At 33.3% G+C, this 17,125-nt stretch overlaps 1 protein-coding gene and 1 long non-coding RNA gene across 2 annotated transcripts in view; both read left to right on the top strand.

The window, feature by feature from the left end:
- The window catches only part of LOC136275781 (uncharacterized), a 215,698-nt gene that overhangs the window by 50,949 nt on the left and 147,624 nt on the right, over positions 1-17,125 (top strand). The window lies entirely within an intron of this gene.
- On the top strand, positions 2,199-5,977 carry LOC136275768 (uncharacterized). The gene is made up of 2 exons (XR_010714266.1): positions 2,199-3,429; positions 5,681-5,977. It is a non-coding gene; the product is annotated as an uncharacterized lncRNA (long non-coding RNA).

Below are 17,125 nucleotides of genomic sequence, written 5' to 3'. Positions count from 1 at the left end.
TTAAAGAAATTTACATAACTAGTAAACTTTACAACTGAATGAGCATTGATTTCTATGATGTATGGATAATTTTGAATATGTTGCCATATTACTCACTCTTAAATTTCTTTGCCTTGCCCTTGAACTTTTTGTCTCATTTTAGCATTGACGATTTTTGTCTAAAAGACGCCCACGTGACCCTAAAAAGTCACGTGACCGACAAATTTAGACATGGTCAAGTAAAGGAGACCCATATCTTTACAATAACACCCAAAATAGTTTAGAACTATTCATTATGCAGAAATGAATAGACAAAACCAAAACGACCTCCTTTTACTGCTGTTTAAAAGCAAAATGTTGCCTTAACTGTCCTGCGAACTTGGTTTTTAAATATCTGACAGAAATTCCGAAATATTTGGATGTAAAATATAAGCGTTAACGTTCTCAGTTCTTTACATAACTATAGTGTACTATATGCTTTATGATGTCATAACTGTATTCTAGTTATCTTATATTATTATGCCTCCAGTCAGTTTTTCGCTATATATTCAATACTCATCTATTTTTGCATAGTATACAATGGATTTATATAGCGTAAGCATACCATGCCGAAATAGAGCACGGCAAATGTTAACAACGAAAACTTTGCAAGCGCCGACAGCGGGTTTCAAACTCTTGCCACTAAAGGCTTAACGTCTTGAAGCCCAACGCGTTTCTGTTACACTACATCAGCCGATAATGTATCCGACGGTATTTATGTATATAAAACGTAGAAACATACGATTAACATCAAGCAATTAAAATAATCTTTCGAAAAACACCTCATTATGGGCTATAATTTTATAAGTTATAGTTTTGATAAACTTTTGAACAAATGGATTGAAAAATTTCGAAAGAAATTCTACATGAGAATCACGAAAACGCTCTTTTAAATAACGCTTGATATCATAAATCTTTGTTGATTTTTTATTGTACAACAACTTGTTGATTAAATAATCAATCAATTTGAAATCTATTGATTAATTTGAAAGAACAAACGCTAGCTTTTCCAGTGATTATTTTTGGGACAAGACAACACTCAAACGTCACAGCTACTTATAGCAAAGCACGTCTGACTCAGTATATACAACACTCGGCATAATAAAAACAATACATGTAGTGTTGTGGTGTGCATATAGTATGCCTCAATAGTAGTCAGGGTTTGATACATGGTGCACGAGCCGGATATAATAATAACAGTGTCCTTTATTTGTACAGGATAAAACAATTAGTTTACAAAATAACTTACATTATAGCCCTGAAATTGTTTTCCCAGACAGCAAAAATATACAAAACTGCTAAAATATACAAGTTTTGTGAAATAATTATATAAATATACATTACATGAAAGTTAAATTATGTGCATATAATATGTATATTCATAATATAAAACTTATATGAAAATGAAATTTAGACTATCACAATGATGTTTAATGGAAATATTCTCTATGATAAGCATATTTAAAAGTTTCTAGTGTTGAGGGATATTTAAAAAATTGGAATACATGTAGCTGTTTCATATATGCAAGTCGTATATCGCAAAAGATCTAAAACGTTGCTCTTTTTCAATTGGTATGTATAATATAATGCATTGCTTTGGCTGATTCTAGTTGATATTTGATATGAATCTCATTCACATATAAGAATAAGTCTAGTTTACTTAGAGCTAAACAATGTTAAAGTTTAAAAACAAAAGTAATTGTTCCGTACACAATATAACATTTTTGATAAAGATACATTATATTTTGTTCAAAATCGCCCCAGCAGTTTGCTTTTTATAAAAATCATATACAATTTGTTCGGGTTGTATAATTAAATGCGTCTCTTGGACGTTCAAAACGCCCTCCTTCAAACATGCTGTATTATCACCATCATCTTTGTCATAATCTTACCGCAAAATGTTCGATTCGAAACTTTACATTTCCTAAAATTGTCGGAAACAGCAGGTACAGCGACTCGACAGAGTGTCAATGTAATAGGTGTTAATTACACGTGTTTAATATGGTTTAATAACGGGATGTATAATAAATGTGGTTATATCAAATAATTAAAATATCATGTTTTTTGTGTTAATTAGGGTCTTCCGTTTCCAACGGAAGACCCTCTTGTTTTTCTTCGGTTTCTTTTTATTAGGGTTTTCCGTTTTTCAACGGAAAACCCTTCTGTTATTCTACTGTTTCTTATTAGGGTTTTCCGTTTTTCAACGGAAAACCCTTCTGTTATTCTACTGTTTCTTATTATTATTTTTTTTTTTTTCCCGCAAATTTTGTGCACGAGATTTCTCGAACATTTTTTGTCTGATTGCTATGAAACTTTCAGGGTATGTAGATGATATTAATATCTCTAGACGTTTTTTTCAAATTTTTAAAATTCACTTCCGGTTATGAGTTATTGCCCTTTAATTGAAAATTGGGGGGTCTTTTGTCCAGAGTTGATCTCGGGAACTACAGATGATAGATGCATGAAATTTGGCGAAATTGTCGGTAACATTTTATAATTTTGCTGGCATGAAAATTTTGGTAATTTCTTTGTTAGTTTTTGAGCTATTTGTCGCCAAAGTTTAAGATTTTTTCGGGGCTGAAATTTTGTTGCTTTTTGTATTATAACCTTTAAACTAAAAATATTTTGTTAATACATATAGAACAAAAGTTGTTTAAAATAACGAGAGCTTTCATTTAAAATTAAGAAAAAAGGGCTGGCCCCTATAATTAGGGGTCAGCAGCTCATACACGTATTTTTCTGATAGCAAAAATCGTTATCATTTTATGAAAAAAAATTAATTTAGTTATTGTAAATATATTAAATAATGTCATTTGGTATCAAATTAAACAAGTTCTGTCCTATATTTTTTTTCAAATTTCATAAAACAAATATGTGAGAATCGTACATGAACGAGTTAATATGTCTACATAGACACATAAGCGAACAAATGCCACATTAAGGCCCAGGCATTTACTGCATTACGTTGTGTTGCGTCTTAGATAAATTGTTGTGATTCAATTTCATTTTTTTCATCTATATCATTTATGAATTCAATGAACACACATTATTTAAACGTTCTATGTGCAACTATTTGTCGGGGCGCCCCTGTTTGTGACCCCCGCGCGCGCGCGCCGAATGTAAACAGTAACGATCGGCATTGTAGAAAAGAGAGAGCCGTAAGGCAGAAGAGAAGTTGTGTATTCTTTCGGTGTACACATGCATTTTCAATTTGCTGTGAAACATATGAACATGCACAGGGAACAATACTACATATTTGATTAAGGAGGATATTTTTCTCGTGTGAATCGTTTACGAGGAAATTCTGACAGCCACACTTCTGTCGACGATCAGCCGTTGATAAGCTACGAGTAATAAAGGAGAAAAGATGGACATTAAAGTGTGTGATTTATGTGGATGTTACTGAAGAAGGTGAGGCTTTTACTCCTTTTAAAGTTTCTTGTTAACTGGTTAAAATTTAGTATATAGTATAGATGTACATGTAAGTACGTGCACACTGTTAGATGTTTTTGTTATGGTGTGGGTGTTTGTTTACTAACGTGTAATTTTTACATGTTTCATGGGTGTTTAGACTCGCTCGAGGTTCATGGGGGACTGGAAAGGGTAACTGAATTTATCTATTTAAAAAAATAACAGATTGTGAATTTTCAACTCAAAATTCAAAGCAGGGTCTAATTAGAAACATATCATATATTCTTGTGCAGAGGACTCCAAATGTAGTCATGAATACCCTGTAGACATAACTTCAAGTAAATAAAATTGTATACTTCAGACTTCAGAGTTAAAACATGGCTTTAATATCTTTATGATGCCGATCATTGTATCATTAAAGAGGTATAGCAGACCAACGGGTACCCGGTACATGTACTTGTACATGTAGGTTACAAGTTAGAACTATGCCTACCATTCTACCAGTTCACATAATTTTTCTTGTTTAGCAGTTATAATGTGTACTTAAATTGTCCTTGTTAATGTTTTAAATGTAATTTTTTATTCTCTTTTTTTTAATCTGACTACTGGCAGTACTTGCGTGCGAGCAGTTCTCGCCGAGGACCATTTCTCGCTGGTGCACTGTTACATCATATTTTCGTATATAATTTTATGTGTTGATAAAATGACGTAACAATGCACTGGTGAGAAATGGTACTCTGCGAGAACTGATCGCACGCCAATATTGATTAATTACAGACAAAAACTGAAGGTTGCGAGTGTTATTTTTAATTGAACAACATTGTTTAAAATAATTCTTTATATATGTGACGATCAGACCGGTTTGAATACCAGTGCCAGATAGCTCAGTTGGTAGAGCACCTGACTAGAGATTCAGGGGGCCCAGGTTCAAATCCCTTCATTATTTCTCCCATCCTGTTACAATATTGGTGTTGTGACCAACCCCTGGAACTAACAGGTTAACTCGATCCTGCCAGGGATGATCTTCGAGGGTGAAGATCATTTAAGGGGGAGGAATGTGACGGTCAGACTGGTTTGAATACCGGTGCCAGATACATGTAGCTCAGTTGGTAGAGCACTTGACTAGAGATTGAGAGGGCCAGGTTCGAATCCCACTTTGTTCCGTCGTTATTTCTCCCATCTTTTACATATACATGTATATCAGATATATGACAGATGATTAAGGTCATCACATGTTTTGCAAGATGCAATAAGTGTTAAAAACCTTTACTTTACAACAGAATACATTTAAGTGAATATTTATGTTTCTTGTTATTATTTGGTGTGGTTTTCTTGACAGTGTCGCATAAACAATTTACCCGCTCCTAAAACACAAACTTTCTTTTTGTGGATTCAGCTTACCGCTGATTGGCTGCTGTTGCAGCAGACAAATAAGATATGCACGCACAAAACACAATGAACTTATCAGAGAATGAGTTGAGTTTATTTAAACTGTTGGAATTTGGGTATTTTTTTTAAAAATGTATACTTGTGACAAAACATATATGTGGTACATACAGCTGTATAGCTTTATGAGGAAAATTTTGGTTAGACCATATATACCTATCATGCAAGTAAATGATATTTACAAAAAACTTGCAATTTATGGCGCACGAAATATACGCTAGTTTTATAAAGATTGACATACATGTAATGTACCACATTCTTTGAAAAATAATCTATTAAAAATTCTTCATTAAGTTTACTCATACATGTTTTATGCTTATTACACATAGTATTGTTTTTAAAACGTAATTTATAAGAAAATAAACAAAAACCCTCGCTAAATTTATTTGCAAACAAAAAATACACAGTAGAATTGATAAAAAATGGTATACCAGAAGCTAATACCAGTACATGTACTTTGACGCTGTTCGGTGGGTAATATTCGTTTGTAATTTACGAATTGAAATATTGACTGTTGCACTACAAGTATGGTAATAAACTCTCTCTCTCTCAAACTCTCTCTCTTTCTCAATTTGATAAGTGTTTATACCTATGAACATTTTTTAATATTATATTATGACTTGATATGCAAATTTTTGATCTTGTACTGCCTAAATGTTATGTCATGTATTGGGATATGTCATACTTATTACACTGCATGGTCAGTGTATTTTTTACAGAAATACTATGCATATGTTAATGTAAACACAGCTATTACTAGTACATGTATGTAAACACAGCTAATTATTTTTTTTATTTATTTCAGCTCAAAACAGACTCTTGTTACCACATGGCTTTTACCGGTACCTGTTGATTCTTGTGGGTCAGCTCCTGAGATTAACCTGTCACCTCTATCCACATGCATATTCCTTGTGTTCTACAGACTATTTACTGGTAATTCAAATTAAATCCGATAATGCATGAACAATAATGGAACTTGAAGAAAGCATCATGCCATGTTGTGGTTTGTGTTTGATAAGAAATTATGAAAACAAAATTAAGGCTGTTTAAAGAAATTCATAATTGCTGTGAAAATTTGTTTTTCAATAAAAGTATACAATTATGTTTCCTTTATTTTTTATTTCATAAAGATATTTAGATGTGTTTACATAATTGAACCCCCCCCCTCTATTTAATTGTCTGCATTAAGATTACATGTAGGATATGTAAATGTACATTTGACTTTGAAAAAACATCTGCTATGATAATTACTTTTGAAATGAACAAGAAACAACCTATTTCTACCTTTCTAAGGTATATATGCATAAAAAAGTAGAAAAACATGTCAAATTTGAACATTTTTCATTGAAATCAACTCTGTCTCCAGCTACCTGGGTGTGTTTGAATTTAATTCTAATTTAAGGCAGATGTCTAACTTGTAGGTTGTAACTTACTGTTTTAGCATGGTTAGAAGAAGACTAGAAATCAGAATAGATTAGATATTCACTAAATATGATTGTTAGCTTACTTTTTTCATGAAAACAAGAAATCACAAGCAGGACAGCTGTCTATTTGTTTATTAAAATGGTACAAATCATACAATAAACAAATAAAGATCACATTTTAGAATCATTGATGATTGTTTTCAAATATGTGTGAGAAATGACTCAAGGAAATTGCCACATGTTTCATAAAATTAGGTAAAACATTTCAAACCATGACTTTTTATGAAAATCAAAAGATTGGGGGGTGGGGGGTATACATGTAAGGGTATTTCTAAGTGATGTGAAGCTTTTATCATGATTATATTATGTAGGCATATGTTGTATTGAATAAGGTTTCTTTTTAAAGGTGGTTGAACAAAAGTTGACCTCTAAAAGGTCAGATAAAGATGTTTTACTATGGAGAACCCTGTAAATCTGTCTTTACTAAAGGAAATTGGAAATGGTGGGTTCACTTAAATGGCCATATTTTTATTAAACCTCAATGGAATTGGCAATATGTGGTATTCTTTTTCTCAGAATTGCATTAGCTTTCTTATTCTAAGACAAACCGTCTTTTCATAAAAATGTTAGTGTACTAAGTTAAAGATACAAGGAACAGTTTCGGATAAAGTACCGTCAATATTTTTGTAAAATTGAGAGTGACTGTACTTGAAGGTTTATCATTGTTGCGTAGATTCATGAAATGAATTTTAATGATTACCAATAGTTAGAGGGATGTCTCTTGTTGGAATTGGTAAGCAATATTAAGGCCCCTAATTTTACGTACATGAGAAGCAGAAATAAATTGTGAAACTTGCGGCTATGACAGATATGTTGACTTTACAGTGAAATTGAAGGTTACAAACGGGAGGTTATATAACATGAAATGTAGGTGGATGGGATATTATATGCCTATTTAGTATTTACTGGGTATGAGGACAATAGCAAGTTTATTGTCCCCCAAGACAGCAAATATTTAATGAGGCAAAGCCAAGGGAAATAGTAGCTATTGAATGGGACAATAAACTTGCTATTGTCCGAATAGTCAGTTAATTGGTATTTCATTATACAGAAGAAAACTTTATTTGTCAGCGATGCAGAATTTCTTGATGATAAACAAATTAGAGTTAAATCAAACTTTGTATTTAATGTGGCGATCTTATTAGGTCAGAGGTGTTCCGAGTTTAAGGTGATATGGGACACTTCCATGTTGTGACGTATTGTTTATCGAAATAAACAATAAAATAAAGTGTAATTATATAAGTACATGTAGTTTCTTCTCAAAAATGGTCACCTAACTCCTTAGCACAGTGGGTTAGAGGGTTTACTAGGAACCTGTAAGTCATGAGTTCGAATCCCGCTGGGGTTTTTACAATTTTTACCTTTTCAAATATTTTTAAAAGCTATTTTTTGGTTAAATATTGTAAAATTTGAAAATTCTAAACCGGTGAAAAGTTTTCAATTATATAGTACTTTAATCCACATTAATATCGACAGATGTCCCATACCACCTTAAAAAGGAGTGAAATCAAATTCTGCTAATGAATGGTTTTGATGACTATTCACCATGGGCAGATAGCATGGATACTATTTTAGATAAAAAGGCATGTTTATGTGGGCGCCTTCTAGTGATCAATTTGTCGGTCTGTCCATCCGAGATGGCTTGACAGGAGCATAGCTTCTCTCCCCTTGGCCCAATCTGGCTCATACCTCATCCACAGGGTTCCTTTGGTTGAAGGATGTGCAGTGACCTTGAACCATGTTTTTAGGTATAAGGTTAAGGTCATAGCAGAATTATATATCCTTGTCTGGGGCATATCTTTTTTCCCTTTTGTCCAATCTGGCTAATACTCACAGAGTGTCTCTATGGTTAAATGATGTGCAGTGACCTTGCATGAAATTTCTAGGTAACGGGTGAAGATCATATCGGATCATGCAAAAATCCTTTTTTGAGAGCATATATAATTTCTACTCACCCCTATTTGGCTCAGACTTCACATAAGCAGAGCTTTTGAGTAAAGGGTGAAAGGGTGTTTAGTGACCTTGAACCTATTTTCAGTTTAAAGAAACTGTGAAGGTCATATCAGAATTATATTTTTAAAAATCCTTGTCCGGAGTATATCTTCTCTCCCTTTGCTCCATTCAGCCTCATACTTTACCCACATGATGCCTTTGTTCAAAATATATGCAATTAATGAACTCGAATGATATTTGTAGATGAAGAGTCAAGGTCATATCAGATCACACAAAAATCCATATTTTAAGAGCATAGATATACTCTCCTTTTAGCCCCTATTTGGCTAATATTTTACCTTTACAGAGTTTATTGGTTAATGGCGTGCAGTGACCTTGAACCAAGTCTGTCAATGTGAAGGTCATAGCAGATCTTTTTAAAATTAGTTTTAAATAGTAGATTATTTTCCAAATATGCTTAATCTTGGTCAGATTGAACAAAAATGCATGTATGTTAGGGGGAATGAAATTGAATTAAAAGTTCTATGCCAGCTGGAAAAATTTCAAGTTATAGGTCAAGGTCAAAGCAGAATTCTCTGAAATAACATAAGCGGGGCCCTTTGAAATGTTCACCATTTCAATGTTGTCTGGTTCATAGTAATTTTACATAGAAAATATTCAAAGAAGTACAGTAAAGTAAACTTAACATCGATAAGTTTCTGACAATTAATGACGCAACGAGCACACAGTACGAAAGGTCAACCTTTTGAAAAGCAGTGAAGAGGAAAAGTTGCTCAGAATTATGTTTTAAACAAAATTGATTTTTTACATAAATTTTAATTTTGCATTCTGGGTTAAGAAAAAAGATGTTAGTTCAAGGTAAAGTAAACTTGTACCTAAAATGAAGTCAAATTTGTTAAGTCGTACTTAAACACATTGGTTTTTTTTGTTAAGTCGTTCTTGAAATGGTTAAGGGTTTTTGGTTAAGTCGTACTTAAAAACATTCGGATCATGTTAAGTTGTACCAAGAATCATTCGATTTTTTTTTATCTTTTTGTACTTAGGTTTCTGTTACTAGTTTAAGAACTCTGCTTCTTAGACGTACTTCTAGCGTTGCTTTCGACATTAGCGGAAAACCCACTCGTTGCTTTGCAACGAGCTTTGCTCTAGTTATTATTTTTTTTTTTCCCCGCAAATTTTGTGCACGAGATTTCTCGAACATTTTTTGTATGATTGCTATGAAACTTTCAGGGTATGTAGATGATATTAATATCTCTAGACGTTTTTTTCAAATTTTTAAAATTTACTTCCGGTTACGAGTTATTGCCCTTTAATTGAAAATTGGGGGGTCTTTTGTCCAGAGTTGATCTCGGGAACTACAGATGATAGACGCATGAAATTTGGCGAAATTGTCGGTAACATTTTATAGTTTTGCTGGCATGAAAATTTTGGTAATTTCTTTGTTAGTTTTTGAGCTATTTGTCGCCAAATTTTAAGATTTTTTCGGGGCTGAAATTTTGTTGCTTTTTGTATTATAACCTTTAAACTAAAAATATTTTGTTAATACATATAGAACAAAAGTTGTTTAGAATAACGAGAGCTTTCATTTAAAATTAAGAAAAAAGTGCTGGCCCCTATAATTAGGGGTCAGCAGCTCATACACGTATTTTTCTGATAGCAAAAATCGTTATCATTTTATGAAAAAAAATCAATTCAGTTATTGTTAATATATTAAATAATGTCATTTGGTATCAAATTTAAAAAGTTCTGTGCCCTATTTTTTTTCAAATTTCATAAAACAAATATGCATGTGTGAATCGTAACGTTACATGAACGAGTTAATTTGTCTACATAGACGCACAAGCGAACAAATGCCACTTTAAGGCCCAGGCATATACTGCATTACGTTGTGTTGCGTCTTAGATAAATAGTTGTGATTCAATTTCATTTTTTTCATCTATATCATTTATGAATTCAATGAATACACATTATTTTAACGTTCTATGTGCAACTATTTGTCGGGGCGCCCCTGTTTGTAACCCCCGCGCGCGCGCCGAATGTAAACAGTAACGAACGGCATTGTAGAAAAGAGAGAGCCGTAATGCAGAAGAGAAGTTGTGTATTCTTTCGACGTACAAATGCATTTTCAATTTACTGTGAAACATATGAACATGCACAGGGAACAATACTACATATTTGTTTAAGGAGGATATTTTTCTCGTGTGAATCGTTTACGAGGAAATTCTGACAGCCACACTTCTGTCGACGATCAGCCGTTGATAAGCTACGAGTAATAAAGGGGAAAAGATGGACATTAAAGTGTGTGATTTATGTGGATGTTACTGAAGAAGGTGAGGCTTTTACTCCTTTTAAAGTTTAAGAAAGTTAAAGTTAAAATTTAGTATATAGTATAGATGTACATGTAAGTACGTGCACACTGTTTGTTTTTAGCTCTAGATATGGCAAGAAATTAGGACTGCGTTTTAAGGTAATAGTTTTGTACCCAAGGGTACACCACTATATAAAACATGAGTTAAAAGTTACAAACAGGGTACACTATATTTTTCTACTAAAACTGAAAGTAGGGGAGTCAGGAAGGATTTTAGAGAATCGACTTTAAATAGCTATAGAAAAGGTCTAAGTTAAAAAATCAAATATATGAGCTGAAGGAAAGGGTACAGTGGGTACAAAGGGTGCACTTGGATACAGGGTAGGTTACAACTCTATGAGAAAGCGATACAAGGCTTAAGAAGTCTTTATTTTAGTCTAAGTTAAAAAATCAAATATAGGAGCTGGAGGAAAGGGTACAGTGGGTACAAAGGGTACACTTGGATACATGATTGGTTACAACACTATTAGAAAGTGATACAAGGGTTAAGGAGTCTTTATTTTAGTCTAAGTTAAAAAATCAAATAAATGAGCTGAAGGAAAGGGTACAATGGGTACAAAGGGTACACTTGGATACAGGGTAGGTTACAACTCTATGAGAAAGCGATACAAGGCTGAAGAAGTCTTTATTTTAGTCTAAGTTAAAAAATCAAATATATGAGCTGGAGGAAAGGGTACAGTGGGTACAAAGGGTACACTTGGATACATGGTGTGTTACAACACTATTAGAAAGTGATACAAGGCTTAAAAAGTCTTTATTTTAGTCTAAGTTAAAAAATCAAATATATGAGCTGGAGGAAAGGGTACAGTGGGTACAAACGGTACACTTGGATACATGGTGGGTTACAACTTTAGAAAGTGATACAAGGCTTAAAAAGTCTTTATTTTAGTCTAAGTTAAAAAATCAAATATATGAGCTGAAGGAAAGGGTACAATGGGTACAAAGGGTACACTTGGATACAGGGTAGGTTACAACTCTATGAGAAAGCGATACAAGGCTTAAGAAGTCTTTATTTTAGTCTAAGTTAAAAAATCAAATATAGGAGCTGGAGGAAAGGTACAGTGGGTACAAAGGGTACACTTGGATACATGGTGGGTTACAACACTATTAGAAAGTGATACAAGGCTTAAGAAGTCTTTATTTTAGTCTAAGTTAAAAAATCAAATATATGAGCTGGAGGAAAGGGTACAGTGGGTACAAAGGGTACACTTGGATACATGGTGTGTTACAACACTATTAGAAAGTGATACAAGGCTTAAGAAGTCTTTATTTTAGTCTAAGTTAAAAAATCAAATATAGGAGCTGGAGGAAAGGGTAGGTACAGTGGGTACAAAGGGTACACTTGGATACATGGTTGGTTACAACACTATTAGAAAGTGATACAAGGCTTAAGAAGTCTTTATTTTAGTCTAAGTTAAAAAATCAAATATATGAGCTGGAGGAAAGGGTACAGCGGGTACAAAGGGTACACTTGCCAAGTTGGATACAGTTAAGGATACCTGTAACACTATTTAGATCGAGAGATCATACATGAATTTAGCAGTTTTTATTTTTTCTAATATATCCCATTCTAAGAAGATGGGTGGATAAGGTGTGTAAAATGCCCATATATGGTCGGTCAAGCTACTGAAAAATTGAAATATCAATATATCCGATATTTTTAAAAAAAATCATTTAAAACAATATACATTTTAGATATCATTGATTTTTAACCTATAAACTATTTCAATACTTGGAATATGTTGACTCAAACAGGGGTAAATGAATCAAAACCTGCAAATACTGTCATGTTTTAGAACTTCAAGGCATTTTCTTTTATAGAGTGCTTCTGTGCTCCATATTTTTAATTATAGTCCTGAATTTTCAGAGTGTGTTTCCCATTAAAGTAATACCACCAAAACAACTCTTTCCCCTCTCTCTCCCTCTGTAAAGTCTCTCTCTCTTAACCCTCTCTCTCTCTCTCTTTGTGTAAATTCTCTCTCTCTCTCTCTCTCTCTCTCTCTCTCTCTCTCTCTCTCTCTCTCTCTCTCTCTCTCTCTCTCTCTCTCTCTCTCTGTGTAAAACCTTACATTCAATCCTAAAGGCCCTTTAGATGAAAGAATTCTTTAGTAATTTTTGCTTTTTACATTTGACTCAGGATAGCTTTTTTGTTATTAGACTTAATGGAACAAGTCTTATTTTATGTTTTTATTAAATTGTCTACTAACAGTTATGGCACCAAAAGACGCAAGTCTGAAAACTCCCAGAGTTTACACAGTTATTGCCCTTTGTGTAAGAAATGCTTGTGACAACTCTTTGGGAAAACTTTATTAAAGTTTTGAAGTTCTCAGCTCTGTGACTCCATGCAGATCACGCTTTTGACTATGCGTGTGAAACAAATTCTAAATGTACAATGTAAATTACCGTAAGTATATTATGTTTAAAAAAACTTGGCAAAACTCTGGAGGAATGTCAACTGAGGTTGACCGTTGGCATGTAAATTTTAAATCAATTTAATCAATAATAATCACATTTTATGTCATAGACGGTATGGTGTATATAATTATTACTAACTAAGCACTTTATTTGCTTTTGCACGTCAACATCATCGGGTACTAGTTTTACCCAGAGACATGTTCAACAGAGCAAGCACTCGCAAGCTCTCACAAAAATTCCCTACACCCACAACCCAAATTTTGGCGAGCCCTAGCTCTGTTGAACTTGCCTCGGCTCTTTAGGCTAGATGGGTTTCACCTGGTGTACATCACATGTGTTTTCGAGATTCAGAATGTATTATGATTCATCAATATAATGTAGGCCATGACCCTATGGGATTTTTGTGACCCCATGAAACAAGAAAATACCTGAAAACTGTGAGGGAGCAACCGCGTACCCCTTATTGCCCTTTGGCCCTCAGTTTTGGCCTTCATCCCTCAGAAATGCAGAAAACCCTGCATGAAACAGGAAAATACCAAATATCTTGAAAACTGCATGTTCAGATCCCCATCAAAATGACATCCCCAATCATATTCTAGTAGATCATTTGGCTACTGCAAAAATATACTTCAGGGATACGGTTGGGCCACAATGGGGGTCAAATTTTAACATAGGAATATATAGAGAAAAGTCTTTAACAATCTTCTCAAAAACCAATTGGGCAGAAAAGCTGTAACTTGTGTGGTAGGATCTTTGGGTAATGTAGAATAATATGATCACGGGGGGTAGGATATATGGGGCCACAATAGGGTTTGGTTTTTTTTTACATATAGGAATAGGAATACTTGTATGATTATAAAAGGTTTATTGCATGAATTTTCTGAATCAGGAAATATGAAGATTTATTTTCCCCTAAAAAAGTCCTCGTAAAATATATGATTTTTCTTGGAGAAATAAATCTCGATATTTTCTTCACCATCTTTTGTAAGACCATAACTAGAGCATATGCTGAAGAAGTTTGGTCTTAGCGGGTAGGGGTGGGGGTGATGTAGGTCAGAGACTACGGATTTATAATTGGTACCACCTATAAAAGAATCCTGGCTCTCTTAATTTGATTTAAGAGTATCAAATGCTAGATCCTTCAAAGGAATGCTAGCTGTTCCATTCAGAATTATTGTAATTCATCCTAGATTCTTCTATCAGGTGTATTTGGTTGTGTCGTTTTCTTTTTGCCTAAAACACCCCCATCTTTGATGTAAACCATACCAAAAGAAAAAATGCTTACATTGAGGTAATATTTCAAAAGTTCCATTCCACCTAGGCCTACCTTTAAGTCTAAATTGTCTAATTTGCCTTTTTAATATAGGAATAAGAACTTAATTATTATAGTTAACACAGACTATTTAAATGGACCAAGAAGTAGACAAAAAATGTACTAGACTGAAAATCAACATGTAGCTGCGACAATTTAAATGTTTTTAATCAATTGATTTAGGCAGTTGATATCATACATCCTAGCTAGTGAATGTTAACATTGTTTTCAGAATTATATTTGAAATAGAAATGTGACACCAAATACCTTAGGAGTAGGATTCGATCTCTCTATATCAAATAAATTTGATTTCTTTATCTGAATACTCATGTACCGGCATGCAATAATGTAAATGTAAAATCTTCTACACATAATGTACATCAAGATGTCATTGAATGTAGACACTGCACATTATTTACAGGTTTTACTCTTCAAATGTTTATTAAGTTTTACATTAATTCACTTTGAAAGTCTTAATTTACAGTATATATCAAATGAAAAAAGAATTTACTGGATGGGTACATACAAATTTAAACTTAAAATTTTGACATAAGCAGGACCTAGCTCAATAAATATGAGTTTAATTATGATGTCAGTGCCCAAAAAGCAAATCTTCGAAACATATCCAAATTCAGTTACAGTCACTGTGGTGTCGGAAGCAAATTGAAAAGGGGGGGGGGGGGGGCAGGCTAGACTAATCCTCAGAAATCTAGACAAGCAAAAAAAAGGGAAAAAAAACCTGATTCCCAAAAATGAAAACCCTAATCCGCTAGTATACTTATGACTCCAACTTCTCAATATTTCCATCTTTTCAGGTAAATTTAGGAACAATTATTTTTGCTGCGGGGTATGAACCCTCTATGATGCTATGTGCCTGATGGTTAGGTCTAACTTTGCAAAAAAAGTGGGGGGGGGGGCCTAAGCCCCCCCCTCCCCCCCCCCCCCCCCCCCCCCCCCCCCCGGGTTCTGACGCCTTTGAGTTATAACTTATCTTAAATTCATCTTAAATTATGAAATGTCATATCATCATATTAGGGTATCGTTGTGAAACGGGCTTATGTGCAAGTGTTACCATTTTAACATGCACAGAATCTATACACTAGTTAGGTAGTTAGGTCACTTTACAGAGCTGGTGATGGTGTTTAAAAGAATATCAGAGGCACTAACCAGACGAGTAGTAACATGACACTATCATTAAAGTAAAATGTCTTTAATGAATTTATTTGTATACACAATGTGCTCAGAAATAAGATTTATTGATCAGTAAAAAACAAAATTGGTGCTTGTTACTCTGAACATGCATTAACATTACTAATAAAACTATTAAATATATCTTTATATTATGTGTCTTAGGAAAAATCTTATTTAAAAACAAATTTAAAAATAAAATTTCAGAGTGCCTATGGCCCAATCCTGTTATGTACATAATTCAATATTGTTCAAATTTTAAAAAAAAGAATTGGTAGTAGTATAAAATGATTTAATGTAATATTCAAGTTATGGCTCTATTAATGCATTTTGTTTCTCAATTTTAATCATCTCTAGATACTGATTTTAGATGCTAAATCTGCTAGACTTGAGGTCTGTGGAAAAAAATGCATGTATGTAAAAAGTCACTATTTCCCATGATAAAATTTTACTGCTTGTGTGTCTAGACATTTTTATATGTTTGTGTATATCTAATTAAAATCTATTGTTTGTTCACCTGGAGAAAAAACCATGGAACTAACACAGAATATACAAGATATACACAACAGGTGTGTCCTGTACCCAGGTGCATGGCAAGGTGCTTATTCAAAATATAGTTACATGTATACTTAGCTATAGCAAACAGGTTAAACATATTTTTCCATTGCTCATATAAAATAAAATATGAGATCAGTTTTCCGACTTTGAATTTATAATGCTGATGATAATTCATTACAATTTGCAAAGTAAAAACAATATATATCTAGGCCAACAAGGGATGATCTTCATTACGATTTAAAATAATTTTATTGCTTTAATTTAATTAAGTACTTCGTGGTGTACATATACTGCCACTAGAGAGCAATCATATAATTATGCCAACATTTTACTTAAGAACAGTTAGATATGATGTCACTTGTTATAATTTAATTTAATTGCAAACATGGAATCTAGGTAATATGTCCTTTTCAATTTGAAAAAAATATTCAATTATAAAAAAAATTAGTGTTGTACATAACATATGAAAAAAGGTTTTTCTTTAGCTAAATATTGTGAATGTTTATATATATACTTTTCTTTAGAAAGCATGTTAAGTGTTTGCACTTTTCTGGAATACAAGTTTAATTTGGCCTGTAACTATACAGTTTATTCCCACATAAAGAAAAAATCAAAAATTTTCTCAAAGCACTTGTGGTCATTCTAAAACGGACTCTAGGTCACCTGTAATTAATTTCTTTTGTTCTCTCCCTTCCCTAACCACCTGTGCACCATTCCCACCTAGCCAAAACCAGTCACCTGTGTAAATTTCAGAATTTTGGCTAAGTGGGAAGACACCAACTATACATGTCCTTGTATATACATGTCCTATGTTGATTGCAAGGGGTTAATCATTTCACACCTCAAGGACCTTCCAATGTGTATGGTTTACCTGTATAACTCTATTCAATGTTATTTGCAAGGACTCTCAGTTTCACACCTTTTTTTTATACAAACTTCAAAGACATATTGTTGACAACACCTGCATGCAGA

This window comes from Magallana gigas, chromosome 5, assembly GCF_963853765.1.
Source record: "Magallana gigas chromosome 5, xbMagGiga1.1, whole genome shotgun sequence".
Taxonomy (NCBI): Eukaryota; Metazoa; Mollusca; class Bivalvia; order Ostreida; family Ostreidae; genus Magallana; species Magallana gigas.
The sequence above is the reverse complement of the archived record's forward strand: the minus strand, read 5'-3'. Positions and strand labels throughout refer to the sequence as shown.